Genomic DNA, 8,808 nt, shown 5'->3' on the forward strand with positions numbered 1-8,808 from the left:
AATAATTTTAATTACGTACAATTTAATTTGATTTGAATTAATACTTAATGTGTTTGTTGTTTTGGACTGGAGCTAGCAGAAGGTGAGTAAATCATGTTTGGCAGTTTTATTTTTAGCATTTTGCAAATGTTTATGTAGATTATTATACTGTAGTAAACCAAACAAGCAGGTTTTAAAGTGTCAGAGAGCCAAACTGTAATGGGATTGGTTTGGTTGTGAAAGAATTTAACTTTTGAAATGTCTTTGCAGTCTGCATTTGTGACAAATGCCTGCCATCTAGTGGTGAAAATTTGTGGTTTTAAGTGCACAATAATGGTCACCAATCCATGCATCCATCCATCCATCCATCCATCCATCGTTATTCAGAACGATGACGTATGAAGTGACAAAATACATCTGTGTTATTTAAGTATTGATTAATGTTCAAATTTAACATCTTAGCAATTGTTTTACAGGTTTTGTATTAATTGTATAAGCCATTTCACCAAATCAGTACAATTTCTGTCCCCATAAAAATGCAAGAAACCTACATTACTACAAAATCAAATTGTTTATCTTAAAAAAATATATATATAATATAATTTTATAATTTTTAGATAAAATGCACATTTTATGCATGTCCCCAGGATTTCACTCAGTCCTGTTATTCCAACCCTCTGAAAATCTAGGAATATTCCACAAGTCACATTTTCAAGTGGAAGTTACATTATCTGGATCTTCTGAATGCCATGTGAAGATCAAAAGTTACTTTTCTCTTTGTTTTTTTGTTTTTTTAACTTTTTTCTGTATTTTTTATGATATTGATGCTATGACTGTCAGCTTTAATTTTTATGTTCTGTTACCTATGTTCTTTCTTTGATATTATGTGTTTATTTAAAAAAAAATATTTTTCGTAAATTACTAGAATTGCTCGATGTCTTCATGCTCTATATGCAGCTATTCGGTCCAGCTACACTGTTAACGATTTCCCTGTATTTTTACAGTACGGTACTGGCAGCACGGTTGCCAGTAAGTTACTGTATTTTGGTTTTACAGTACTGTACTGTAATACCCTTTTACAGTACACAAACTAGTACTGTATAGTTACAAAGCAGTACTGTACTGTAATTTTACAATATTTTATTACAGTAGTCTATTTTTACAGTAATTTACTGTAATGTCTATATTGACCCATAAATACTATTTATTACTTATTACAGTTAATACAATAATATTATATAAAATAGCTAGAGATTTAGGTTTAAATCTATAGTTATTAATATGGTAAAAATGCTAAATTAAAACATAATGAATTAAAAGGCAATCAAAGCAATGTATGTATCAAAATTTTATTTAAAAAAACATTTAATTGAAACAAACATATTTAAAACAAGATTTTAAACAATAATAAACATATAATCAAGTAACATAAAATAAAATCAACAAGTATAAACAAGTTTGGAGACCCCTGCTGTAACATATTTAACTCTGGCAAATAGAACACTGGTCCATAGTTTGAAGTTTTCAGTTTAAAGTCCATCATCGACTAAAAGGTAACATTTCACTGTGGTAAAAAGAACACTGGCCCATAGTTGTAAATATTCTACTTAAGTTTCATTTAACACTAAAAATAAATGCATTAAACTGTGGCAGACAGACCACAGTGGCCTTTACTTTGAAGTCGTCCATTCGAACTCAATCAGGGACTGCATGAAGCTGTTCACATGGGGGTTAATGGCCACAGCTTTTCTCTGCACCAAGTTCCTTGTCTTTTTGCTTGCTCCTTGTCTGGATGTGCACTTTTTCCCATCTTTGGAATTAATTCTATCCAGAAACCTGTTAGAAATATCATAAACATTAAGTCAACAAATATAAGATAGAAAAAGATTCTTAAAAAATTAAACTCAGCCTTGAATTTACTCCTATTCTGAAACCTTTTGCTCTTATTCTACTGTTCCACACCTAATTTCACTAAAATACAGAAGATTCACTTACAGCTGAACAAACTCTTTCATCAATGGACAGCATCCACCTGGATCCTGTCATGATTGAATGTCCTGAACAGAAAGTACAATTGTTACTGATTTGGACACAACTTTTTATTCTGAAAACAAAATCTTTTGTCAATAAAGTCCAGGGACACCTCTGCTAAATAAATACAATTATTAAATTAAATTTCTTATAACCAAAGTCTGAATATTTCTGTTTGTATATTTCTACATGGCAAACTAAGACAATTGTGTACATGTTGTGTATGGTCGTGTTACAGTGTTGTGTGTGAATGAGTGAATGAGTGTATACATGGGTATTTAAAGAAACTGTAGTGGTAAAGTGCAAACTTACCGAACATAATGTGCTTGGTGTGTGTCTGGTGTCACCCGTTGTGCCTCCACATCTGCCTTAACTCCTGAAAAGTGCAATGACACTCATGTAAACTACAAATAAAAAGTCAGCCACATTCCTGTGTAATTTTGCATGTGACGTGAAAGCATTTAATATTGCAGTCGAAAAAATACATGACTTGTAACTGTACATCATGTACTTGCCTGGTGCCTTTAAAGATGATCCATCTTACCCAATCCAGCTTACAAGCAATGGTAAGACTGTAAAAAAGACAAATGTTACAAAATCTGTTAGCCATAGAAATAAGTAGACATTGTGAAGGAAATGGTATAAGAAAATTTAGTAACACTTTACTATAAGAGTTTATTCCTTAACATTTGGTAATGCCTTAGCTAATATGAACTAACAATGAACAATATATTTTACAACATTAATAATATTTGATAATGTTCATTGTGCAGAGACAAAGTGATTGATTTAAAAATTTATTAAGTGTTTAAATCTAATATCATGCTATGCTAACAAATAAAACATTACTGTAAGTGTTAAGTCAGTTGTAAAACAAATATATAAATATTATATATATATATATATATAAATATATATATATATATATATATATATATATATATATATATATATATATATATATATATATATATATATATATATTATATCTAAATATCTAAATAAGTCTTTTTTTAATTATAACATCTTGTCTACATAAAATCTCTGAAAATGTCTCGTTTAGTGCAGAAAATAGCGATTTATAGTGATAAGGTAAAAAGACTGTCCCTTTAATGTTTTACCCGGACCGGCTGCGGTGTAACACGCTATTTCACGCAAAGTTTTTTAACAAGTTAGTAGCTAGCTGCTCACTTTAAAGATAAACATGATCGCCTAAATCTGAGCAATCCTGGTGATGCCAGTTTCCTACACGATGTTATAATGGAGTATTTTACATCCAGAGATGAAGGATCAGATGACAGAGACGAGAAGACAAAGGTACGTAAATGCGGAGCCCATTCTCTTTTCGTGCATTGATTTGATGTGTTTTCGAAACTTATATACAGCGTGTAATGCATCTGAAGTGGTGGAAACAATATGCCATAAAAATGTATTGGACAACTTACTGGACGTGTAAAACGCTTTAGAGAAGATATTCTCTGCTTTTGCTGATATAACAGTTACCGTAATATAATAAGAACAACAATACGCGCGGCAATCCCTTTCGTTCATCTGATATTAAGATGAGCCCAGGTCTGAATGATATTTGGTCGAAGTTAAAGCTGCGATGAGTTCGATGCATGTATCCAGTTAACTTCTTACACCCTGAAGCTATTTTGGGGATTTTCGCCTGGATTTGGCCTACCCAATTTCAAAAGCATCCCATACCCACATGCAGAGGTTTACATACAAAAGTTTGGTATCATTTTACAGGTAACCCTTTGAAATTACATAAAACACTGTTAAAAGTGCTCAACATGGTTGTATGTGATATCAGTCCTCTAATAAACACAAAAATAAATAGGCGCTTTTTGATGTTTTTTTCTAAAGTTTTTATTTGAAAGTATATAACTCTGGCCCTGGGTACCTCAGGTCCCTGCAGACAGTTTTGTTTGATTCCAGCAATTGTCAGCTTACAGAAGAAAAAGGATTTTTTTCTCTATCATAATCTATGCAAAAGTTATTTTACCCCAACTGATGGGAGGAATAATACCCTTTTTGTAAACAATTTCTGCCTAAGAACATTTGAAGTGTCCCCATAACTACATACAGTGGAATAAATGCAATTTCTTTATATCATTTTAAAGAAAACCCTTTGAAGTTACATAAAAAGCTGCTGTTTGTGACAAATAATGTTATTTATGTTGTTTTTCATATGATGAAACACCAAATTTTCTTTTTTATGTTGTAAATACTGTCTTTGATAGTGTATAACTCTGGTTCTGTGTGCTCTAGCAGACTGCAGACAGTTCTGGTTGTTAGCAGCAGCAGACAGTAAACACCCAAAAAAAGAATGAACTCTTTAGCATGTCGCATTCAAAAGTTATTCTCATTTTACAAAAGGGTGTGAAAATACATTTTTCATATAAATATTAATTTTTTGTTTTGCACATATAATAAATAGCAAGGGATTATATATGCACACAACCAAAGAAAATGCTGTGAATGGACTCATTGTTTAGAGTAGGACCTAAAATAAAAGATGGTGTATCATTTGTGGCTATATGTGCTATCTGAGGCAGTCCACACTCAAGTTTCACATATGTTTACAAAAGACCATTTTTTACCTTATTATTCATTCAGCGATTGTTGGATATGTGTTGATATTAGAACAAAAATAACACTGTAGCCTTATTCCTGAGAATCAGAGCTTTCATTTGATATAAGACTTGCCCATGTTTGTCATTTTTGAAAAATATGAAATATGTAAATATTAAATGATATAATAAAATATTGGGGGGGTGATAGTGTAAATTAAGTGTAAATAACTTTCTTACAGTAAAAGATGTGTTAAAGTGATGCATATCTGCAGAAAGTAGAGACTCTAAGCTTTCAAACAGTATCTCATATGTGTTACTGGGGTCCATGACAGAGCATCAAAGATTAAAAGAATATTTTATATTAAGTCAAAATACGAAATTCTGGACCCGGGACAGGGTCCTCAGGGTTGAAGAGGTTAAATATGAGGTTTCTTGTTTTCACTTCTGTGGAGGAGTTCGGTATGCTGTGTACGGCGTGTCAAGTCCTGTCTGTTTACAACCACAGCCTTACCAAACAGTCGAACTTAATACTTTTCTCTGACGCTAACTGAACGGATGAAACGCCGAGATAAACGACCGTTATGCTGGGACCGCAAGACCGCGCTGGCGGGTTGTCTTTGTCCATTTCGTTAAAAATAGTTTCATTGTCACCACACTTTCAACACAATATAAACTCACCAAAACCCTCATAATTTAGTTAAAACAGCCCTATATTCATTAATAAAGGTGTAAAGCGAGTAAAAGCAGCGGTAGACATCTGTGTGTAACGTTAGCTTACTTTCTGAGGGAGATTGAAACTTTGTTGGCGACCGTTTTTCTCTCTCATTGCACGTTTAAAACAATATTGTGACAAACTATTGACAACATTCTTAAACTAAAAATTAAGTTTTCATGAAACAGAAATATTTCAAACTTACCGAACTGACAGAAATCAATCGTCCTCCTTCAGCTGCAGCCAAGAGTTGTGCTCTCCCTCTGTCTGTGTGATTTGACGTTGGCGCACTTTCTCTGATTATTGCAAGTACACCTGGCACATTACAGCAATGGCTACAGCAAGGTTACATCAAGACCAAAATATACTGTAAAATTTTCCCGCTCAAACAAATTTACCCAGAATGCATTATGAACTGCAGTACTGTACTGTAATGTATACATACAGTATAGTACTGTGGATTTTTACAGTAATGTACTGCTAAATCTACAGCGACATCTAACAGTGTACATTTAATGTATTTCATGCAACCAGTTACCTGAGATTGACCAATACCCATTTTGAAAAATGTGTGTTATTAGATTCAGTGTTGAAAAAAGATTAAAAATGAAGTTACATGCAAATGGCACCGATTCGGTGCAATGGCCTATACAATTGTAGACTAGGAAGCATATCTAAACTCAGTATTTGTAGGCCTATATTAAGAATGCTGTCTTGGGAAAATTAAGAAATATAGTACAAAATATTTAAAAGTTACAACTTAAAATATGAAAATTGTGTTTTGTTTGTAACATTATAATTTTAATAAATTTTATTGAAATTCCCTAAAAAAACAAGCGTTTGTTTGCCCCGTCTAATTAAACCCATACATCCACAACAAGACGTCTATATTTTCACATGTGTTTTTAGTTTCACCTCAAGACACTAGAGGGCAGTAGAATACAACAAATAACTGAATGGCCCAAACACCAAAGTTCATCTCTTTCATTGCGCCAATTTCGGTTTGAGAAATACATTTATACTAAACTAAACACGTGTCTATTGAGAACCCATAACTTTTTTTATTATGATAGCCTGCTTAAGTTTTGGCAATATAAATTTTAATTAGGTGAAATATTTCTTTTTGGTGCATGTTTGGTTTCCTAATGTTTTTCATGATATTACCATGAAATTACCAGTAATGACAATAAGGTGGTGTTAACATTGCCTTCGTGTGTAATAAAGTTAATTCCAATAGGGTGGTCTTTTGAATCTCCGAATGAAGCGTGAAATTACTTTTATCTTTTGGAGACGTACAACACCCCTCCTAGGTTTCCAAGCTGATAAAAAACAATTGTATAAACCTTACTCCTTCCTTAATTTAACTTAACATTCCTTAATGTTCTTACTCAGAAGCCCTCACAGAGAAGCATTAAAAACAAAAGTGTCTGCTCTTCAGGTGATGTAGCTCTCCACTCCAGAGGCCTTTGCTGCGGTGAACGCTTCTTCTTTGAGACTGACCCATATATCTATATATAAGGCAGAAGGACATTACGACAAATGGATCCTCATAGTCACATATAATAAACAGCACACCCTTGACTTCAGAAGCCTGTGCGGAGTTAAACTGTTAATAATGGCTTCTGACTACTCAGCTTTCAGTATGTAATCTAGTACATTGAGGATATTTAGCCTTCACTTGCAGCAGCTGCCCACACTGAGGATGTAGGTGGACCAAATTTTAAAATAAGCACATGAAATACATACTGCTTATTTATTAATTTATTTAATTAATTAAAAATGATTAAAATGGCATTGATTTCAGAATGTTGATGTATTAATACATGTATCCGGTAACCTCTAAAAAACAGACAAAATTTGTATAAAAAAAAATAGAAGAACAGAAGAACCATTTTTGGCTGTATGGTTCCATAACCTTCTTAATAAATACACGTTAATAAATGACCTTAATATCATTAAATTATTTGATTTTAAGGACACATGCTTCCTCATCTACTGCTTTCTCACTGATGCACATCACCCATGCACTCCACCTCTCGTATCGCTGACTCACAGACAGACAGTGTGTGGAGGGTTCAAAAGGTCTCTGAGGGCAGTCAAGTCTCTCTAAACATGCTTCCTCTCCATGTGTCTTTCCATTTTGATGAATCTTTCTGTCTGTTTTTGACACTCTCTCACACTATCTGTTCTCCTCTCGCTGATGCTTTCCAGTTTGTCTGCATGACTGTCTTCCCTCCCAGGCTCTCTCTCTTTCTCTCTCTCTTTCTCTCACCCCCTCTGATTAACCCTAGGCCCCCGCTGAGCTGACTGCCAGACGGAGCCATTTAATTTTCACTCGGATCCTTTTCATTTCTCTCCTCCAGGCAGATCCCTCCATCACCTCGGAGTGGATAAAATACGGGTAGCTTTCAGGGAGACACTCTCTCTGCGAGAGGAGACTCGTGGAAAAAAGCCATGGCACTTACGTATGTAAAATCTGAGATGGGCGCATGCTTTTTAATTTTTGCTGTCCGTTGGGACGAGCGTCTGTTGTGTTAATGTTCAAACTCTTTCATTTTCCATCTGTTTTATCGTTGAAACATAAAGATATTGTGCGCACTTTGGGCTTTTTCACCCGATGAGATTTCTGTAAGGGTCCATGAAATGGGCGAACGTTTATTTCAGTTATCCTAAAGTTACATTTGGTAATAAACTGTCTAAAAAAATCAATTTTCCATCTGTGATCTTTCATTAGGACCACTCACACAATGTGAAATCTAAACCATCTTTTTTGCCGATTAGGTTGGTCTGTTTTGTAAGTGTGTGTATAAAACATCAATATAGTGCAGTTTATGCACTGCTGTGTTGACCAGCAAGATTTGCCAGGTCTTAAATAACGGGGTAGGAGTCAGGAGGTTTGCATTTCACGCAGTATTAAACTTGCGTAAGTGGGGCAGTTCCGGACAAATAGCCAGTAATGCTATTGTATTTCTTGTAGACAAGGAAATATTATAGTTTGGATATGTTCTGTGTTTGAAAATACAGACTTTTTCCATTATATACAATACTTTTTTGGCTATTAAAAAGCATGAGCTATGTGGCCCTCCAGGAGTACACATACATATAAAGGTTAGAGACGAGCGAACAGTAGGCTATGTATTACTCCAGTTGTGGGGTTTAGCATCTTTATTCAAGCACAACACTGGCAGGCAGACCAACCCTATGATCACAAGTTATGCAGGTCCCTTTTTATCATCCTTTGCCAGTCTTGAGAATCAAACCAACAATTTCCTGTTGATTATAGACGGTTTCATCGGACGCACGTGATACACGTCTGGATCCGAACCTTACTTTCCAGTTTCGTTTTTTTAATGGTCTGACTTGTTACTAAACTGATCTCTTGAACGAATGCCTCGTCGAAAATAACAAATGTTTTGGTTTCCTAGGTAATCTATGTGTTGTTTTTTTGCTTGCTATATAAATAAACTATACGTTTAAAGAACTTTGTTGTTATTTATTCTTAGCGGA

The 8,808-nt window shown here is 34.2% G+C and overlaps 1 long non-coding RNA gene across 2 annotated transcripts; it reads right to left on the reverse strand.

Annotated features, from left to right (window-relative positions):
- Nucleotides 1-1,677: 1,677 nt before the first annotated feature.
- Nucleotides 1,678-5,630, reverse strand: LOC141283055 (uncharacterized). Of its 2 annotated transcripts, XR_012338038.1 has the most exons (5): nucleotides 5,507-5,630; nucleotides 2,526-2,582; nucleotides 2,323-2,386; nucleotides 1,975-2,036; nucleotides 1,678-1,815 (listed from the first exon to the last, which is right to left on the reverse strand). It is a non-coding gene; the product is annotated as an uncharacterized lncRNA (long non-coding RNA). The 2 variants fall into 2 exon arrangements; XR_012338037.1 differs by having other exon boundaries at nucleotides 1,975-2,386.
- Between the last annotated feature and the right edge of the window lie 3,178 nt (nucleotides 5,631-8,808).

Source organism: Paramisgurnus dabryanus, chromosome 12 (genome assembly GCF_030506205.2).
Source record: "Paramisgurnus dabryanus chromosome 12, PD_genome_1.1, whole genome shotgun sequence".
NCBI classification, from domain to species: Eukaryota; Metazoa; Chordata; class Actinopteri; order Cypriniformes; family Cobitidae; genus Paramisgurnus; species Paramisgurnus dabryanus.